Source organism: Podarcis bocagei (genome assembly GCF_964188305.1).
Source record: "Podarcis bocagei genome assembly, chromosome: 4".
Classification (NCBI taxonomy): Eukaryota; Metazoa; Chordata; class Lepidosauria; order Squamata; family Lacertidae; genus Podarcis; species Podarcis bocagei.
This window is the reverse complement of record NC_138128.1, coordinates 37,158,700-37,176,015: the sequence shown is the minus strand read 5'-3', so window position 1 is coordinate 37,176,015 and position 17,316 is coordinate 37,158,700. Positions and strand designations below refer to the sequence as shown.

Below are 17,316 nucleotides of genomic sequence, written 5' to 3'. Positions count from 1 at the left end.
ATTATGATGATCCCAATAACAACGAAGATGGATTGTGATAGGAAAACAATACCAACAGAGTTTGGCAACAAACCTAACACCCCAGAATACTTGTGCTGTAATAGGGGAGCATCATCCAGAATTGTCCATTTATGGGCATTTGCGCTTGCCCTGAAATACCAACATGGGATTTCTTGGGTGAACTACACTTGTTTTCCTGGGGCACTTATGAGTGGTAGGTGCACCAACCGAATATGCCTGACAGCTATAGTTCACACGGGCATTGTGGGCAAATCACAGGAAAAAAAGAGCAGCAAACATTCCCACTTGTTGGGATCCTCGTGTACAGTGGTGCCCCGCAAGACGAATGCCTCGCAAGACAAAAAACTCGCTAGACGAAAGGTTTTTCCGTTTTCGATTTGCCTCGCAAGACGAATTTCCCTATGGGTTTGCTTCGCAAGATGAAAATGTCTTGCGACTTTGTTAAGCCGTTAAAACCGTGCCTCGCAAGACGAAAAATTCGCTAGACGGCAAAACTTGCGGAACGAATTAATTTCGTCTTGCGAGGCACCACTGTATCGGGTAATTTCCCCCCAACAACAGTTTTGACCAAGGGCCTGAAAACTATTTTTGTACATTTCTGAATCCATGTGGCTGTGGATGTATGTATCTACATGGAAAGCAGGTCCATTCCATTCTAGAAAGGGAAAGGCTTACAAGTATTGTCATGCAAAACAGATAAAAAGATGCATAGTTGTATTAGCTATAGTTTATCTAGTGTCTTGCATGTATAGGAAAGTGAGATGATGAAGCAGATGACGAACCTTTGAAGATCTCTATGCTGACCTAGCTAAAGTTAATCACAACTAAGTCTCAATGGCATAGTTCAGTGGTTTCAATGGTATTTACAATGCAATTCTATGCATGCTTACACAGAAGTAAGTCCCAATCAATTCATTGGGGTTTTATATTCCAGAGAGAGTGCTTAGGATTAGAGCCTCACCCACAACTAAATTTTGTTGGATCTGGGTCCTAGAGCAGACATGAAATCATTCCTATTTAAAATAAAGCAGAAAGGAACTATGGGCAAAAGCTAACTGTGATTTGAATTTAGCATGTGAACTGACAACTAGAATTCTCATCTTGTCCAATGAGATTTCCTTCCTTCCTCATTACTGAATTTAGGATTAGAATCCAAGTGCAAATGTTCTTGTTTACATTAACGTGAATCAGTCATTTAACCTATAGAAATTGAAGCAATTTGGAGAAGGTTTGTGTATATATATTCAAAAGATTTCCTATATATTTCCTAATGTACTATTGAGTTTGTAAACATTGATTTGGTCTTTGCAGGCTATTCTGGTACATTAGAATGTTAGACTCTCCTCAAGTATAAAGATCTGCAAATAAGCAATTACAAGTTCTCAGACATGAGTTCATTGGACTACTATTACAGAATAGTTTTGCTGCAAGCACACACAACAACACTTTCTCCTCAATTCCTTGAATAAATGCTGCCTAACTTTCTGCAATAAATGGTGGTTTGTGAACTACACTGGAACTGCTTTTAATTTGGGGCAAGTGATATCTGATCTGATCTGAGAAAGAAAACGAAAACAACAACAACAATTGTATACTGCTCCTCATTCATAGATCTCACTTACGTTCACAACATAAATTTAAGGAAACTGCTTTATTTCTGGACTTGCATACTTGGTAGTTCACCATTCCAGTGAGAATCCTTTATTTCTGGACTAATTCACGGCACAAAACACTTTACAGATTTATTGTAAAATTTGTATACACTAAACTACACTGTCTGGATCGGCAAGGTTATAAATTTGCAACTGTTGGACCCAGCCTTTGCATGTGCACACACACAAGAAAATATCAAACAGTCCAGTTCGAATGACAGAATGCTCAGTCCATGTGCCACAGCCAATCACTCTGCTCTGGTGAGGAAACATTTCAGCCACATTGCTCTTTGTGGTCTGCATAGATACCAACCGTTATCTTGGAACAGTTGTCCCTTTCAAATATATTGCACATGAGGGAGGCAGCCATTTTTATGACAGCACAGATTCCAATCTATTTAATCCTTCCAATGAAAATTAATCGTCTCGTCCTTTGAAAAAAACAAAGGAAATATTGCCCACTGACATGCTGCTGTTACTCATTATTCCTTTAAATGTTTTTCACCATTTGAGACTATTTCCTCCCATCTCTCTCTAGCTGTATATCTTCATCTGTTTCAGAAATAATCAATCTGGCACGTTCTTTATATTTATTCACCGTCTGGTAGCATCTGTGTGTACAGACCAACACATCCCTAATAAAATTGCCCTGGCCTTTGAGAAAGCCCACAGAGGGTTAAAATACATATAAATTCATAGGTTCGTAGCAGATTATCCAAGAACACAGGCAGAGGAAGGGACAGGTAGCGAAGGGCTTCCACTCCCCCATCCCTCCAAAAAAGAAGGAATGAAATAAAGTTTCATTAGACTTGTTTGAACTGGTCCAGTGAGTGCCATATGTTACATATGTCCCTGTTTACCAGGGGCATTCCCATATTTTCTGGTACCCATCCAGAAAACAACAAATGTTGTTTACGTGAGTTGCTGCAGTTGCCATTGTTCTGGCTTCAGCTCCTTCCCCAGAACCTCCAGAATGTAAATCCCTGAGTTGCAAATGATGTGCAAATATATGTAAATGCATGCACGTGAACACTAAAGCACCTTGCCGTGCTCAACCTGTCGTTTCACACAATATAGGGAACAATAAATGGACCTCTGACCATTAGGTCCAGTTGTGACCGACTCTGGGGTTGCGGCGCTCATCTCACTTTATTGGCCGAGGGAGCCGGCGTACAGCTTCCAAGTCCTGTGGCCAGCATGACTAAGCCGCTTCTGGCGAACCAGAGCAGCACATGGAAACGCCGTTTACCTTCCCGCTGGACCTATTTATCTACTTGCACTTTGACGTGCTTTCGAACTGCTAGGTTGGCAGGAGCAGGGACTGAGCAACGGGAGCTCACCCCGACGTGGGGATTTGAACTGGTGACCTTCTGATTGGCAAATCCTGGGCTCTGTGGTTTAACCCACAACGCCACCCGCGTCCCTTTTCACACAATATAGGCCTAGTTTAAAGCTAGTTGTTGTTGTTGTTGTTGTTGTTGTTGTTGTTGTTGTTGTTGTTGTTGTTTTAAGTCTCATTATTTCAGAAAACCAAGATGAAGGAGCATTTGGGGGCTGTGCAGTGCAATCCTATGCTTGTTTACTCAAAGGCAAGTCCCACCATATTCAATGGGGCTCATTCGTGTTGAAGATTGGAGCCTAAATGGGTGATTTGCAGCACAATCCTAGGCATGTTTACTTGGGAGAAAGTCAGATTATGTTTTGTGGGGCTCACTCCCAGGCAAGTGTGAACAACAACAGCAATTTTATATAGGTGCCATCCAAAATATGCAACTTGGCAAATCTCCAGGCCCAGATGGTCTCACCTCCAAATATTATAAGACTCTGAAGGATTGTTTGACACAACCGTTGTTGGAGGTTTGCAACCAGATTATGGAGGGGAGAAGGGCACCGGAAACGTGGAAAGAAGCATTCATCACATTGATTCCCAAGTCAGAGAAGGAAAAGACTCAGCTTAAGAACTACCGTCCCATCTCACTCCTGAATGTGGATTACAAATTATTTGCAGACATTTTAGCAAGTAGACTTAAAAACGTATTAAATGAAGTAATTCACAAGGACCAAGCAGGCTTTCTCCCTGGTAGACACATGTCTGATAATACCAGGAATATTATTGATATATTGGAGCTGTTGCGAATTAGAAACACAAGGGCTGCTTTAATCTTTATTGATGCGGAGAAAGCATTTGACAACATTTCTTGGATGTTTATGAAGAAAAACTTGAAGGGGATGGGAGTGGGACGGGGGTTTGAAAATGGACTAGAAGCAATTTATTCAGAGCAAAAAGCCAAGTTGATAGTGAACAATGTGGTGTCGGATGAACTTCTAATTGAAAAAGGGACACGACAGGGGTGCCCTTTATCCCCTCTGCTATTTATTTCTGTTCTGGAGGTATTGCTGAATATGATTAGGGAGGACCAGCTGGTGCAAGGTATAGAGGTCGGAGCGAAACAATACAAACTGAAAGCCTTTGCAGATGACCTAGTCTTGACAGTACAGGAGCCAGTATCTAGCACAAAAAGAGTTTTGGAACTTATTTTGGAGTTTGGTCGGGTGGCGGGATTTAAGTTAAACAAACAAAAAACTAAGGTTTTGGTTAAAAATCTGACACCTACAGAGATAGAGGGGTATCAGAAAGAGACAGAGCTAAGTGTGGTTAAAAAAGTGAAATACCTGGGGGTATACTTGTCCACTAAAAATTTAAACCTTTTTAAAGATAACTATGAAAAATGTTGGTTGGAAATTAAAAAAGACTTGGATATTTGGTCAAGATTGAAACTTACCTTGTCAGGCCGAATCGCAGCTATAAAGATGTGTGTTTTGCCTAAAATGCTATTCTTATTTCAGACCCTTCAGGTCGTGGACAGAATGGAATGTTTTGGAAAATGGCAGAAGGATATTTCTAAGTTTGTCTGGCAGGGCAAAAAGCCCCGAATAAAATTTAAAATACTAACCGACTCAAAAGAAAGAGGGGGGTTTGCCCTGCCGGACCTAAGGTTGTACTATGAAGCTGCAGCCTTCTGCTGGTTGAAGGATTGGTTCCTGTTGGAAAACACCGATGTCCTAGATCTGGAAGGGTTTGATAATGTGTATGGTTGGCATGCATACTTGTGGTATGACAAGGCGAAGGTTCATAAATTGTTCAAAAACCATATTGTCAGAAAATCAATTTTTGCCGTCTGGATGAAGTACAAGGACTTATTAGAAAGCAAGACCCCGAGGTGGTTATCACCTGTGGAAGCCAAGATTTCTAAAAAAAAGCCCAATATGGAGGCCTACTGGCCAAAATATTGGGAACTGATTGAAAGAGTTGGAGATAACTGGAAGCTCCAAAGCCAGGACAAATTAAAAGGTAAGGTGCGAGATTGGTTACATTATGCTCAAATTCAAGAGGTATTCAAAATGGACAAAAAAGTGGGTTTCCAGTTGGAGAAATCGAAACTGGAGACGGAGTTACTAGAACCAAAGACTAAGGTACTTTCGAGGATGTATGACTTGCTGCTTAAATGGAACACACAGGATGAGACAGTTAAATCTGCTATGATAAAATGGGCACAGGATGTAGGACACAACATTATGTCTGAGGACTGGGAAAGGTTATGGAACACCGGTATGAAATTCACGGCATGTAGTGCCTTGAAAGAGAACATTATGAAAATGGTATACCGGTGGTACATGACCCCAGTCAAGTTGGCTAAAATATACCATCTTTCTGATAATAAGTGTTGGAAATGTAAGGAGGCAGAAGGGACATTCTTTCACCTCTGGTGGACCTGCCCGAAAGTAAAGGCCTTTTGGGAAATGATACATAATGAGCTGAAAAAGGTATTCAGATATACCTTTTCTAAGAAACCAGAGGCCTTTCTTCTGGGCATGGTGGACCGGAAGGTGCCAAAGAAGGATAGAACCTTGTTTATGTATGCAACCACAGCAGCTAGGATTCTTATCGCAAAGTTCTGGAAGACACCAGATTTACCCACACTGGAGGACTGGCAGACGCAGCTGATGGACTACATGGAGTTGGCAGAAATGACTGGCAGAATTCGAGATCTGAGCGAAGAAACAATGGAGGAGGACTGGAAAAAATTTAAGGACTATTTGCAAAAACATTATAAGTTGTTTGAATGTTAAGATTGCGCACGATTAAGATACGTTATGCTTCTGCAATTTATTTTAAGTAAATGATAAAGTAAGTATTGATGGAAAAAAAAATGAGACAAATTAGAAACAAAATATTATGTTTATTAAGAGTGTCAAAACTAAATTACAAATTTTTGAAATTGGTAACATAATAAATACAAAGGTATAATAAGTTGGGAAATAAGATAATAAATTGCTGAATTGGTTAGAATGATGAATGCAATGCTGAGAGGATGTGAGGAGGTCCAAAAAGATGTCGAAAAAATTTTACAATGATTTTTTCTTTTTTCTCTGTTTTTCTTTATATATATAGAAAATGTTTCTTGTATATTGCTGTTTAAACAAATGTGTTCACCTATGGAAAGAAACGCAATAAAAATTTTTTATAAAAAAAAAACAAAAAACAAAAAAAAACAACAGCAATTTTATTATTTGTATCTGACTGGTTTGCAGCCTTGATATGCTGTTCTTATAATGAAGCCAAAGAGTAAGAAAATGAATGTCAAGACTAGTAAGCAATCGCTTACCACTCACCAATGGCAAGAAAGGTCAAAGATTTTATTCCATGTTTTGTTTCTGCGGCTGCATAGGCTAGAATCGTTTAAATTGTATTCCATGGTTTTCTGAACTTATTACAAGGACATAAAACATATTTATATAGCTGACTTAATCTCTCCGTAATAAAAAAAGTAATCAACACAGAGACTCTGGTAATCAGCTGATGACCTTCTGCACATTAATTGCAAGAACATAACAATAATTGTGTATTTTAAGGCCATTAAGTGCCTACAAGAAATGACTGGACTCATATGAAACTAATATCATGCACAATGAAGCGCAGCTAGGCACATATGTGTGCATGTATGTGATGATGAAAAAGACAAGAGTTTAAGCTCAGCCAAAAGGAAACTAGGGAACTGCTGAACATTTCAGAACTACTTATTGTGCTAGCCAAAGGCCATGACAACTGCATTATAATGTACAAAATTCAAACATAATAATAATATAACAAGTATGAATAATATAAAAGAAAGAAAAACCAGAAGTACTACCAGCTAACTCTAGTTCAGATTAAGCCTGAGCCTCTAAAACAATTCATAGCAATATTATCTAATACTCTTGTTCTAATCGGGGGTTTTTTGCAGCCAGTGGTAAATGTGGCACTTCTCTAAACTTTTAGAAACAAAATGCAAAAATACAGTTTCCCCAACTGAAAGGATCAAGTTAAGAAAAAAGAAAGAAAGAAGCTATAAACTTTGTAGTTTGAAAAAATATCAAAAAGGTGGGTCCCTTACAACCCTCCTGCACAAATTGCCAAAATAGCTGGGCCAAAGGGTGAAGGACAGCTCCAATATATACACAAGTCATGGCTCCTCCTGATACAGACTGCAGGCAGGGAACAAATCCATTCTGCCTATCATAATCTTGCCTTGACATGGAGTTAGACTAGACAAACATTGGGGTCCCTTCCACCTCTATGATTCCATCATCAGTGCAGCATCAATGTGTATGATGCTTTATAGCAGGGCTGGAGCACTTGTGTCCCTCCAGATGTTGCTGGGCTGCAACACCCATAATTCCAGATCATTGGTTATGCTGGGTGGGGCTGATGAAAGTTGAAATCCAACAACCTTTGGATGGCCTCAGTTTCTCTACTCCTGCTTTACTGAGCAACAAAAGCAAAAGAAAGGGGTTCTCGCTTGGGGAGGGAGCCATGGGTCAGATGGAGAGGCTGGGCCCTCCCCCCTAAATTTGGCCACCATGCCTCTGGTCTAAAGCCTCTTTCCCTAAAGCGTGTTCTCCTTCAGGGAGAGCACGTGTTGCGGTGGGGTCTACTGAGCCACCCCCTTTGTTGCTGGGTAAGTTCTCCAAGATGGCCAGGGGATTGGATTGCTGAGTTGCTGGGGGAAAAGTTATGTTGCAATTTTGGTGGGAGTACTTTCTCTTTTGCTGCGTGCAACGGATCACCCGCCCACCTGCCCTAGAGTAAGGGGTTGTTGCGTTGACCTTGCTATGCCTGGAATTTTTCCACCTGGCAAATTGGCTGGCTGGGTGGTTTTTGCCTACTGCGTAACAAATCATCACAACTTGTAAGATTGTGGTTAGGCATTGGTTATAAATCTGGTGGAGGAGGGGTTAGGATAGGCTGGGCCTGCCCCTCCATGGTTGCTGCGGAAAGGGAATTCCGTTAAAGGAATCCTGGGGCTTGCCATCTTTTCGTCCAATCCCTGGAATGGGACTAGGGCCGGCAAGCCTTCAGGGAGCAGGCGGGTGAGAATTGAAGGTCTGTGACTCAGCTCCACTTCTCCCCAACTTGCTTTCCCCCGCACTGTCTTTCGGTGGTGCCCGGAAGTCAGTTCTGACCCCAGGCGGGGGGACAGATAGTCTTAACCAATGCCTAAACAACCACTCACGGTTTGTATTTTAATAAAGTTGTTGCCAAAATCATGCCAAAAATCTTAAACAAAAAATTACGTGTCCGTTGTGAGTTATTTTGGGGGGTGGATTGGGGACCTCGACACGCAACATGCTAATACTTGGGGTTGTTGCTTTTAACAGCGTGAGAGCATGCAAAAGTTGTATTCTAGAGAGGTACAGTCTACTCCCTTATGAGCCAAGCACATCAGGAGTTTCCCCTTCATTCTGCTTCCTGCAGCGATCCAACCTAAGGGAAGGCAACAGAGGAGGGGGTGCCCCTTTTGTTGAACACCAAGTGAAGTTAATTATTTTGGCAAGAAATGTTTTGGTTGGAAGGAAGGGGAATGAGGTATGAGAAGGGCATGCCAGGAAGGAAAGGGCTGCTGTAGTCAAGCTTTTGTTCTCAAAGTCTTCTTCATTTAAACCACTCCGGCAGGGGAGGCAGAATGGCACAGAAAAAGTTGAGAACAGTGTTAATTTAAACCTATTGGCACCTGGAAATTGATGTTAGCTGGCATCATTTAAAATACTGGCATTTTGAAGTTTATTTTGAAAATGAATCACGACAAAAGGACAATGGGATAACACAGTTTGATGCCACTACTTTAGAGGTGCGTGTTAACCAAACAGCAGCCCATTCCCTACAGAAGTGAATCTCAATAGCAAGTTTACCACATGCTGCAAAGCAATATGTTTATTGCCATTTATTACTCTTCAAGGACCAATTTATTCATTTTTACTGGCATTAAAACAGGGCTTTATGTTTTACAAGGAAACCACTCTGCTGTTTGAGGCCATCTTAACAGCTGAGTTGGCTCCAGCAGTTTCTACCCTGAATCCAGACACTGTAGCAAATATTTTCTAGCATCTTGCACGATGGAGGAAATGACCTTTAGTTGTTGTTTCTTTATACTACTTGATGACATTCATTTTAAGAGAGATGTAAACTTGATTAATGATTTTCTTCTAAGGGCCCTGATTCAGCAGCCGTGCTATAGTGCATGCCCTGCTACCTAACAAGTACACCCGTGCTTTTTTCCTGGGGGGATGCAGGGGTACGCATACCCCTAAACATTTTGTAAATCTAAATTTGGCCTCATTAAGGGGCAGTATTTCAATATGAGTAGGAAAATGAGAGTACCCCTAAACATTTTTTTAGAAAAAAAGCTCTGCATGACACTGTCATTCATATTCAGCAATCACCTGGGTGAGTAGAGAGGGAATTGGAAGAATATCCAATCCCTTACCCATCTCCACAATGAGAGGAGAACTTAGCTATATATATAGCCAAGGTCATCAAAGACTAGAGGTGAACAAAAAGTAGTAAAGAGGAACAATGCTGCTGTAGCCTTGGTTGTAAAACTGAGCACGCCAAGCAGTTTCTTATGTGATCACAGGTGGAGTCATGGCATTGTTTTCACAAATGTTTCAAAGGACTCTGAAAAACACAGGAAGCTTTTTTACACTAGGTCACATTATTTGTCCATCTAACCCAGTACTGTCTACTCTGACTGGCAGTGGCTCTTCAACAGAGGCTTTACTCAGAACTTCCTACCTCTTCTTAGCTGGAGCTGTCAGGGACTGGAATTCAGACCTTTCCATGAAAAGCATGCACACACACTCTCTCCCTTTCTCAGGCTACAGTATTTCCTGAAACAGTGTCATTTACCGTCTAATTTACGCAGTAACAAGAGAATATGTAGTTAGGGGAACATGTGGTTACCAATTGTTGCTTGTATCTGAGCAGTTAGGCAAAATGGTAATTAAAAAAGAAGTAGTAGTACTGTGATGGATCAGACCAAAGTCCATTTAGTCTACTATTATGTCTCTGATGGTACTGAAAAGAGTAGGTGGTTCCATTCTCTGCTTTTCCTATTTTCCCATAGCCTTTTCTGTCCAGATGTTACACTTTCACTAGGTACACAGCACCCATCACACTTGGGTACTGTATGGGCAAAAACAAGGGCATGGGAGTATTCAAAAGGAATGGTCCAGGAAACCTTCAATGTCTGCTCACCACTCATCCAGGTTTTCTGCTAGTGATGACTTCCTTTGCTGATCAGGAATGTAGATGGTATGTGACCAGTGTGGAATTGATGTAGTTCACATGGTTCAAAGTATGATGTGGGCTCCTGTACTATAACATGCTTGTACAGTAAACCCAAAGTATGAGAAATTCCTTAAAGCTGGTACGCCTTGCAAAAATATCTTAACTTCTTCAGCCAAGGTCAACAGGCCTTTCTTCTTTTTCTTCCTCACTCTCATGAAGGAGCAAAAGAGAAAGGTGTTGAAAGACGGTAATAAAAAATCCCAACATTCCAGATTTTTTGCACCGGTTTCAGGTTGAATCTTTGCATGGAAACCAAGGATAAGGCAATGCTACATCTCTTTTGCCTTATGCCCGGAAGTCCAGAAAACAGCTAAGTCAAAGCTTTTCAATGATTAAAGACTAGGGTTGCAGGAATTAATTGATTAAGCAGTGTGATTACACTTTAATGGCTTGTTCACATATTCAGAGTGAAGCTCTGATTAATTGGAGCAGGCCATCTGGATTCTAAACACAAGCACTCCTGGATCCTGATCAGTTTTTCCACTACCTTTCTCCCTTGTCTGCAATCGCCTCCCATCAATTCCTGCCACCTGAAGAATCTGCCAGACTGGGAGTATATTTCCTGTATAGGTTTGGTGCTCCACCTGAAAACTGAGCCACCCTGGTTCAATTCCTGCCCCTGCCACAGGGACATGGTTCTCAGGACAAATGCTATGACACATTCACAGGAGCGGAGGGAGGCCAAAGTGGAGGGGAAGAAAGAAGTAGGGTGAAGAATTTCTGATGGATATGGGGAAGCACTTGTGGGGACAGAGGATTTACATTTTTATTTTTAAACAGTCAGGGGCAGTAGAATGGCCAGAGCTACCTTCTTTTTAACCATTTTTGTTTCCCCTTTCTACTTTCCCAGGGAGGCAGTCATCCTTCTCTATCTTCTTCTTTGGTGATTGCTTGTAGCCGAGTAAGATTGTCTTCCATGAACACAGTCTTATCAGTGAGTCTATAAGTGATTGTGGAGGCCAATTCTCGAGCCACATATCCTTCCACAGTGGGGACATAGGTTTCTGGGTGGGAGCTGATCACAGTGAGGGTTTGCCAAACTAGTCCAACAAAGTTGATGTTGAAAAAACATTGCTTTGAAACTGGTGGTTTTGCTTCTTCCAGTACACTGGAATTAGTTCACCTGTCTTCCCAAGTGATGTGTAATTTTGTTTTTTTGAGACACTGCTGATGGAATTTTTTGAGGAGTTGGCAATGGCATTTATAAGTGGTCCATGCTTCATATGTATACAGTAAGGTTGGTAATACAATAGCTTTGTAAACAAGCATTTTGGTTTTCCTGTGAATGTCCTCAAACACTTAGCACTTCAATTGGGACAAAGCTGCACTTACAGAGCTCAGGCAATAATGGATTTCGGCATCAATGTCAGCCCTTGTGGAAAGATAACTGCCCAGGTAGGAGAAGTGATCAACACTTTCCAATGTTACACCATTGAGTTGGATTTGTGGCACTGCAGAGGGGTTGTTTTGTGCTTGTTGGTGCAGCACTCTGGGTTTTTTGCATGTTGGGCGATAGGCCAAGCTTTTCGTAAGTTTCTGTGAAGATATTTGGGATGGCATGGAGATCATCCTCTGAGTGTGCACACACTACATTGTCATCAGCATACTAAAGCTCTATGGCAGAAGTTACAGGAATTTTACTCTTTGCTTTCAGCCCACTCAGATTAGAGAGCTTTCCATCTGTTCGATATCTGATTTCCACTCCGGCAGGGAGTTTCGCCTCAACAAAGTGTAGGATCATGGCAATGAAAATAATAAATAGAGTTGGGGCTATAACATAACCCTGTTTAACACCTGATCCCACTGTGAATTGTTCACTCTGAGAGCCATTGTTATCAGTGGTCATTTCACCACGACAATGCACCTGAGGAAGGGCAAACTGTCAAACGGCACCTTGTTTTTTTATTTGTAAAATGGGACACCAAACCCCCCTACAACCAACCTCTGCATAATACTATATTAACAGCAGCATTACACAATAGGTAAATCACACATGCACAGACCCCAGTATTAGTATTACTATAAATTATCTTGCAGCACTTATGAGGAACAACGTTTAACTGCATTACTTGGGGGCAAGGGGGTGGGGAAGAATGGTAGAAGCTGTTATCTTGGTGTTAATTACTGCTAATCAAATTCTGGTGCATCAGACCTTGGCTGGTGTAACAGGATTCTTGGAAGAAGGCTGCTGAAGGAATTTAGCTGATCCTATCTCACTTTACAGTTCTGAACTCAAGCCAGCTGGATGACTGTGACCGTATTCATCATCATGTCTCTTCAGTGGTTGATGGTAACATCACATTTTTATAATCAAAGCTGGACTGATTGACGGTATACTCTACAATACAGGCGGTTTCAAAGGGGGTTCAGACATTAGTCCCCCTGAACATTAAAGTGAACTCCACCAATACTGTCCTCTGAAACAACTGACAGTACTTCATTAGCTTAGTGAGCTCAATCGCATATCACAGAAAAGCTTGATCTACATTTGAAGTCCCAAAACAGATGTCATCCCACTGTTTTCTGAACACCACAGATCCATCTGAGACACAACATGGTAACATCTGCTTCCCCGCTGTGTACAGAGCTGAAGAAAAACACTTTGCTCTTCTGACCTAAATTTCAGTTATTTTAAACACAGCAGCTCATGATGGATGTCAGCTTTCTGCTCTCTGTTTTAGGTATGTTATTCCTTGTCCAGTGAACCCAGAAGCATTGTCTTCTCGTTCAGTCAGCAGACTTTAAGAAAGAGAGATTGTGCTCGTGTCATTCTTTAAAACAAACTGCTGCGCGCACGCTAAACCATGCCCGTAAGCCTACAATGGGAGCTGGCAGCTTTAATGAGAGGAGAAGGGGCTGTGTGGGGAAAGAAAACCTCCAGGTGCTCAAGCTGTTACAGGTGAATAGAAGCCCTTGCTTCCCTGAGGCAGCTCTCTGTCAGGTTTAATCTCCCCAAGTTCTGGAATGTGCTTTTGATAGACATCTCGCCCCCATGTTTAGTTAAACACTGAGAGGGAAGCTGCTGCTCACTGCATGAGAAGGAATTGCCTCTTTGCCAAAGCTTGATTCCTGTTGAAAGCGGCAGGATCAACATAAATCACTTCCTGTTGTTTGTGTTTTTCTGAAGGTAGATATCCCCACTTTCTCCACACCATAAAGACAGCAGGACTGCTCAAGGCTTCCTAGCGCCTAGCTTCCAAGAGGAATAAAGGGTCTTATTTCCCTTTGTTCTGAGCTTTGTTTACTTCTCCCACATAAGGCCTCAGACTTACCAGTTTGTGGGATGACACACTGTGCTTGTCAAGTTCAAAAACAGCCAAACAGCCACAACACAAGAAAGCGGGATGAATTTACAGAATTTACAGAACCAATTCTGGGGGCACTTTCCAACCTATGAACCAACCTATGCACACTTTGGTTAATAGGGCTTCCATGGGAGTTTCAGGCAATGAGCCACTACTCACGTAACACTTTTCTGACATAAAGCTCTCTGGAGTGTGCCTGACCCTGCGCCTCTTGGGAAGTACCGTACAAGTGCGCATTTTGAAACAAATACAGAGTTTGCGGAACTGCAGAATAAACATTCCACAAGTCACCATGCACACATTTCCCCCCTCTACACGGGGCTCATAATCTTCTAGTACAATAGCTTAAATAGCATTACTTGCGAGTATCAGACAGGCCTAGGATTTAAATATGTGATGCTGTAGAATACTATGTTAAAAGCTAAAATGAAAATAAAGAAAGATGTTAATGGACTAAGTAAATTATATGTGCAAATAGTTTTGGAAAACTGCTACAATGATATATATGGAAACTCAGCCAGGGGGATTTGAGGAAGTCACCCAACAATGTTAACAAAAATGGAATTATGACAGTTAGGATATATGTATGTATGTATGTATGTATGTATGTATGTATGTATGTTTTTTGATGTTTTCTTTTGATGTTTGTTGGCATGTGTGTTATAAATTTGGAAAATTAATAATTTTTTGGGGGAAAAACCACAAGCATGTGATGCAGCCCTAAAAGAGAGTATGACCAATTTAAGGGGTTGGTTGTGCTACTTTAGAGCTTCGGTTATGTGGTTCTTTGACCCACATTAACCCCCTACTAATCCCCAAGGCTAATGGGGGGCTGACATGGGCTATGCACAATGTGCTTGGATTGGCAAAACTTTCTACAAAGGGTTGGAGGATATTTCAGAGAGCAAGTCGCTTCATTTGCTCTGTTCCCAACTGTGCTTTGCAGTGCATGGCCAGGATCACAGGAAGCTGCTGCCTACATGTGTTGTAACAGCTCCAGTTGCTGTTGTGCCAATGAGGCGGCTGCACTGTAAAACAAAGCAAAATCTGCCTCATCTATAGGAGAACTAGAAAGCCTACTGCCAGTTAATGTTCTAGTTGGGACAAGTACTGTATGTGAAATTAAGCTTCTTACTTAATGGCCCTGTTGGCCACTAGAAACTACAGTGAACAGAATTCTGCTTAAATTCACCTGTTAAAGCAGGGATGGGGAATGGAATCTGGCCGGTAGGTTGGATCCTTATCTCTATGCACACCAGTGAAGAAAGTTTGACAGGTGGGAAGCCCCGCCCACCAGTCAATCACTTGATGTTGTGATGACATCAGGTGACCCAGATATTTTGGACCAGAACTCCCATCAGTCCCAGCCAAGGATGAGAGTCATAGGTCAAAACTTCTGGACTGTATAAGGTTGGGTAAGGCTAGCCTAGACTGTGTATTTATTACACACCCATCAAATACATTATCAGGTTGGATACTACAAAATATAATAAATACATTAAAATGAGCCAAAAACAGCAGTTCTATAGCTGCTCTGTTTTACCCTTTGTTCCGGCCCTCCGATTCTCTTCTGCATGTACACTGCCTTCCTACTACTGGGATGTAGACCCTCTGCCTCCAAGATCCCATGCCTCAGATCAACTTTCTCCTTGGCTCCTTCTTTCTTTGACTTAATCTCTCCATTCCTTAGATCCCTGTTACAGCTTATACCTTGGCTGAGCTCTGGAATAAAGGTAGTTAACCTGTGGTTCTACCATCAGCCCCAGCCAGCATGACCAACATCTGGAGGGTCACAGGTTCTGTCCCACTTCCAAATTTCCAGCTTCCTTCTCCTACAACACACAGTTCTGGCTGGCCTTAAGATTTCTTCTGACTCTTTCTTGCTTTGTCTCCCCATCGTCTCTATAAACATTAGCAGAGTTGTTCCACTAGCAGCTGCAATATGCACACCATCTTGCCCAAACAGTGTCAAAGGATTTGTGTTCACAAGCACAAAAAGCAACATAGATGTTGTACCTATGATATGAAAGGGCAGTGACTTTGGACAATACATGAAAATATAGTGCGTAGCACAATGTGATTTTCCTGCTCATGTGCTTATTTAAAAGCAAAGAGTACTGAGTATGTAGCACTCAAAAGTAACAGGCCACTGGTGGCCGGTTTTAGCAAGTTCTATGAAGCTTGGCCCAAACCAGCCTAATCTGATCCAACAGATAACATTTCATGCACTTATCTTCTGCTTTAAATAGAAATATGTGAAAAAATATAACCATTCTCCTATCTTCCAGTCCACTGAAATGTCAGCTCAACAGTCATTTATTTTTGCACTGATCATTTCATTCCTAAATCCTTCATGCCCACACTACTGGAATTACACTGCATCCCTCCATAAAAGGGCTACAGCAAAGAATGTAGCGTGTCCAAAATGGTATGCTAATGTAAATGAATTCCTTTTACAAAGCAGCATTTGTTTGGACTTGAAATCTGATGCAAGAGCGGCGGAAAACACTGTTAATTTATTAATAGTCAGATGGTTAGTCTTCAGTTCGTGATAACTTCCAGCATAATCTCCCTTTTAATGTCTGGAAGTAGTGATTCAGTTTTAAGAGAATATGGAACTGTCCACATAAAATGCCATAGTCATGATTTCAGATGTTCTCCTCTCCCCTCCCCTTGTTTATTAACACATTCATTCGGAACTTTAAAGCTAATAAGGCTTTTAGATGACACCAAATGACTTTGCAGACAGTGTGCTAAAAATACATAACCACATTTATTTGCAACGAAATAGCTCACAAATAAACTAAACTGTTAGTCTATAAACTATCGGGGCTTTTAAACAAAACAGGATTATTATTATTTAAACTGCACGCTAACATTTCCTTTAAAGGACCAAATAATTTTGAAAATGAAAATGTCCTGACTCTCGGATAAAGGTCATCTGTCATATGGCCTTTATAACTAAACTGCACCCAAGTATTTGAGAAGAGAGAAACAGTACATTATTACGACTGGAGAGAAATGGGGCGGAGGGAGGAGATACTGAAGCTCAACAACTGAGCTTTGATTAATGTCATAACGGCAGCCTTGTTATGTTCAGCGTGGATCCCCCTGTTGTCACTTCCTGTTGACAAACTCCAAACTCCTTTTGCATTCATTGCTTTTAACCAACTACGCTACCATAGCATGTACGACAGCTCCTTGGTGTACAAGTCTTAGGGCTACTGCTGGAATAACCACAGCAGGGAAGAGCAATCCTAAACCCTGGCTGGAAGCAACAGTGCAGTCGACCAACTTCAGCACCTGAAACCCTGTTAGCTTATGTCAGCCAAGGCAGAAGGGTGGGGGTGCAGCCTGTGTGTAATTTTTTTGCTATCCTAACTCAATGGTACAGTTCATCTGCTCCCTCCCAATCCGCCCCCTCCCCCCGCTGGAAAATGGATCAACTTAGGATCCCACAGAGGCCAACAGTGCCTAGTGTTATGCCCTAGCCTTATAGAGCAGGGGGTAAAGATTTTAGCCTTAGTCCTGTGGGTTATGTTCAAAGTGCCTTAACAGCAATGAGAAGGAACTATCTGTTGACATTAGTGCATAGTTTTCTGTGTTGATCTCAATTTTTTTACACTTCTGTGCATATGTCATATTGTTAACTTGCTCCATTAACATTTTG

At 41.5% G+C, this 17,316-nt stretch overlaps 1 protein-coding gene across 1 annotated transcript in view; it reads right to left on the bottom strand.

Moving 5' to 3' along the window:
- Positions 1-17,316, bottom strand: part of GPC1 (glypican 1) — a 200,885-nt gene that overhangs the window by 78,722 nt on the left and 104,847 nt on the right. The gene's annotated exons all lie outside the window — the stretch shown is intronic.